Raw genomic sequence first — 5,000 nt, 5'->3', positions numbered from 1 at the left:
TGTGTGTGTGTGTGTGTGTGTGTGTGTGTGTGTGTGTGTGTGTGTGTGTGTGTGTGTGTGTGTGTGTGTGTGTGTGTGTGTGTGTGTGTGTGTGTGTGTGTGTGTGTGTGTGTGTGTGTGTGTGTGTGTGTGTGTGTGTGTGTGTGTGTGTGTGTGTGTGTGTGTGTGTGTGTGTGTGTGTGTGTGTGTGTGTGTTTGTTTGTTTGTATGTGTGTGTGTTTGTTTGTTTGTTTGTTTGTGTGTGTGTGTGTGTGTGTGTGTGTGTGTGTGTGTGTGTCTGTATGATTCACGGCCTTGATATTCATATGTATATGGGTTTATATATATGTGAATATATGTATATATATATGTATATATCTATATTTGTATATCTATCTATCTATCTATCTATACACAAACATACACACACACACACACACACACACATGTAAATATATATATGTATACATACACATACGTGTTATCTTTTTAATTATAATATGTTATGAAGATATGTCATATGATATCATATAAAATTTTCTACGTCTATGACTAACATATGATTCTCGGAAATATTTCTCCCAGTGAAGTAATATATATATATATATATATATATATATATATATATATATATATATATATATATATATATATATATATATATATATATATATATATATATATATATATATATAATATATAAACATTTTTACTCGATTGTCCTGCTATAGTAAGAAAATACTATTGAATATATACACTTATATCATAGATAACAATACAGAATATGATTTAATACTAAAATGCTTCTAGAAGAAAAGAGAGGTTCAGTTTACCTTTCGTATGCTTGCGCTTTTGAATAATATATTTCGTTATAACATGCGCAGGCAGCAATAGTTATTGTTTCTCTTTAATCATTTATTCAGACAAGGGCTATATATTCAGATATTCAGGCCTCCAAAAGTGTTCCATGACGAACAAGATACCGGAAGGATCACATGTTTTGTTTACAGAATGTGTTCGAATGGTTAAAAGATTATTACGAAAATTTATATTAAGTTCTACATAATAATTTCACTTGTTATGTACATATGATTGGATATGCAGGCTTAAGCTTATATATACTTTTAAATACAGTCAATATTAATTAATGAATAGTGGCATTTTAAAAAATATAAAAAAGCGGGACCTTCGAAACCGGCGTCGATAGACGAAGGAAAAAGTATGTTGGGAGGAGCTTAAGGTCCCCGTATTTTCAATTGATTTCGATTATTTTCCGTCGTATGATTTGTAATCTTAAGATGTTAATAACTAGCAACTTGTGTTTATTCCTATTTTCCAGTAAAATAATCTTTAATCAATTAATTCAACTCAAAAACAAAATCAGATTCGTCACCTCGAAAACTAGGAATGGGGGAGGAGTCGTACCTTTGGCAACAGCGACCGGCCAGGGGGAGTGTCGCGAATGAAATTGGCAACACCTTCTAGTGTCGTAAGACCGTCTTTTGTCGGCGGAAATAAAGCCTTTTATTTGTTTGATTTGAATATAAATTGTCCAGTAAACAGAGCAGTATTAAGACTTAATAATTTATCTTTTAACATCAGTAAGCCTTTGTTTGAACCCGTGGTATCGCCCTTAAAAAGATGTACAAATACCCTGTTAATACCTCAGCCTCTGGATTAAACTGCCTTTTCCTCCCTTGATATAAAGTTAAGTAGAGATTTATTTTGAGCTGAAGGCAAAAAGGCGGATATTATTTAAAGAACAGTGCTTTGTTTTTATTTGTTATTTGAATTATCATACAAGACCGTTTTTAGACTTTGTTTATATGTTTCCATTTTTATATTTAGTTTTCATGTCGCTCCTTTATGTTCAGTTTTGTTTAATTTCCACTTTGATTTGTTCATTTGTTTTATGTTCAATCTGCATTTCCTTTAACTTGGATTATTTGTGTTTTTTTTATGTTCAATTTTAATTAACAAATGTAAAAGTGTCATTTTGATTATCGCAAAGCCTCTGCCAGTCAGATTGGCATGCCAGATTTTTATATATACTAATGATAATTATTAAGACCAAAACATGGCTATTAATTAAACAATGCACTTGTACCAATGAAATTCTTTAACAGGGGTAGTGGAAATAACAAAATATTGTTGTTTTTTGGTGTATATTGTAGTATTACTAGCAGGGCTTATTTTAGTAAGGATAGTTACTACTGTAGAGATTGTATTATTGATTATCTTGTCATTATTAAGATTTTGATTTATGTTACTATCGTTATTATCGTGTCTTGCTAGTTCTTCCTGTTCTTCTTCGTCTCCTTATCGTTCTTATCTTTCTTTGTATTCTTATTATCATTATTATTAGTGTCATCATTGTTATCATTAATCCTATCATCCTCATTATCATCTCTCCTATCAACATCATTATTATAAATTTCATCATTACTCTCATCCAAATTTATATTCCCTTGACCTTTGACCTCTGCACCTGCTCTGACACCTGTCGATCCAGTGCAGGTAAGGGCGCGGTGCAGATAAACCCTTCCCTCTGAGCCACGATAATCCCCCAGGGACCCCCTCCCCCCTTCCTGTGACGCTAATACCCCCCCCCCCCCCTTTCCATGATGCTAATATTCCCCCCCTATCTCCTTCCTCTTACTAATTTCACCATTCCCGTGATGCTAATATTCCCCCCCTCCTATCCCCTTCCCTCTTACTACCCCCCCTTTCCCGTGATGCCTAATATCCCCTGCCCCTATCCCTCTTCCTCTCCCTCCCCTCCCCCTCTCCCCGGATGATACTATTCCCCTACCTCCTCCTCCTCTCACTCGAGCCTTTCCCCTGAGGCTAATACTCCACCCCTACCCCCTCCTCTCACTCCCCCCCCTCCTTTTGCAAAACCCCCTTCCCACCTCCCTGTGTCCATTGAAGCCCCCCCCCCCACCGCTTCCCATGCATCAACCTTGCCCCTATCTCCTACCCCTTATCCACCACCCCCACCCTCCTCTACCAGCTTTAACCCCCCTCCCCACCCCTTTCCCTTACTCCCCCCATCTCCACTCAACCCTACCACTGGCAGTACACTTGCCCCCTCACCTTCCCCTTCCCCGCCCACTACCTCTATGAATACCCCCCTCCCTCCTCCCCTATCCGTCCCACTCCACCATCATCACCCTCCCCCACCCCCGTTCCCACTAACCCTCACCCCCCCATCACTCTCTACCCCTCACTCCACCCTCAACCTTCCCCCCCCATCTCTCAGTCCTCCTCAATCCCCCCCACACACCCTCCTCCCTCACTCCACCCCAACCTCAACGCCCCACCATCTTCACCCTCACCCCTCAGTGCCCCTCACTCCCCTCCCCATCCCCCTCCCGTCAGTGTCCCCCTCACCCTCACCCCTCAGTGCCCCCACTTCCCTCTCCCCTCGCCCCTCCCCTCAGTGTCTCCCCTCACCCTCCCTCAGTGTCCCCTCACCCCTCCCCTCAGTGTCCCCCCTCACCTCTCCCCTCAGTGTCCCCCTCACCTCAGTGCCCCCCACTTCCCTCCCCCATCCCTCAGTGTCCCCCTCACCCCTCAGTGCCCCCACTTCCCTCCCCCTCCCCTCAGTGTCCCCCCCCCTCAGTGCCCCCACTTCCCTCCCCCCTCCCCTCAGTGTCCCCCCTCACCCCTCAGTCCCCCCCACTTCCCTCCCCCCTCCCCTCAGTGTCCCCCCTCCCCCATCCCCTCAGTGTCCCCCCCCTCCCCCCTCAAACTGGGAAAAAAACATTTTGAAAGTCTTTTTCGCCGATATACGTTTGATGGGCGTGTGGCTGCGGGCGGGATCTCTCTGGTTTCCGTTGGGTCGCTTGGTTGTGCTTGCGAGATGTCGTGTGGGTGGGTGTGGGGGTCAGGGGGAGGGGCGTGTGGGTGGGTGTAGGGGCGGGCAGGGGTGTGGGTGGGTGGTTGGGGCGGGGGAGGGGGAAGGGGGGGGGGGTGGGTGTAGGGGCGTGGAGGGCGTGTGGGTGGTTGTGGGGGTCAGGGGGAAGGCGTGTGGGTAGGTGGTTGGGGCTGGGGGAGAAGGGAAGGACGTGTAGGTGGGTGGATAGGCGGGGGGAGGGGTGTGTGGGTGGGTGTAGGGGCGTGTAGGTGGGTGGTTGGGTAGGTGGTTGGGGTGGGGAGGGGAGGACGTGTAGGTGGTTGGGGGAGGAGGGGGGAGAGGACGTTTAGGTGGGTAGTTGGGGGGAGGGGGGGAGGGCGTGTATGTGTGTATTTATGTGTGATGTACATGTGTGTTCGTCTGTTTATTTATTTGCATGTGTGCGTTATGTGTGAATGTATGTCTTGTGTTTGTGTCTGTGTATGTATGCATGTGTATTTCCTCGCATGTGCGTGTGTGGTCCACGTGTGTGTTGATTTGCGTGTCACGTGTGTATACATGTGTATGAATATACTAGATAATTTTATCTGTTTTTTGCATTTCCATTTATCATTCTCGTCTTAGATATCATCCGATTATTCTCATATCTTGAAGTAATGATAATGAAGAAGATAATAAACCAATGTTATTCTTACCATGCTGATAACAACAATAAGACCACCAACAGTATCAGTAATGCTAAAAATGGTATGAATAATGGACGATAAATGTTACTAATGATAATAACAATGGATATTATAACCAAACATCATCTTTTCAGCTTTCTATGATTTCTATATGGGGTCGCCGTTATGGATAAACAACCGCTCTAAAAATAAACAACGGATAAATAAACAAAATAAACAAATAAATAAACAAAATAAATAAAATAGATAAATAAATAAATAAATAAAATAAATAAACAAAAGATAAACAACGGATGCCCTTCCTGACACCAACCCTCTCTATTTATCCGGACTTGGGACCGGCACCCACAATGGCTGGCTTGTTCCTCGGGTGGCTTTCGCAATGGGCAATCAAGGTAAAGTTCCTTGCCTAAGGGAACATATGAGGATAAAACCAAACGGATGGTACACTTAATTACAACCTCCCATAACCCAGG

Source organism: Penaeus vannamei, chromosome 43, assembly GCF_042767895.1.
Source record: "Penaeus vannamei isolate JL-2024 chromosome 43, ASM4276789v1, whole genome shotgun sequence".
NCBI classification, from domain to species: domain Eukaryota; kingdom Metazoa; phylum Arthropoda; class Malacostraca; order Decapoda; family Penaeidae; genus Penaeus; species Penaeus vannamei.
This window is presented reverse-complemented; position numbering follows the sequence as displayed.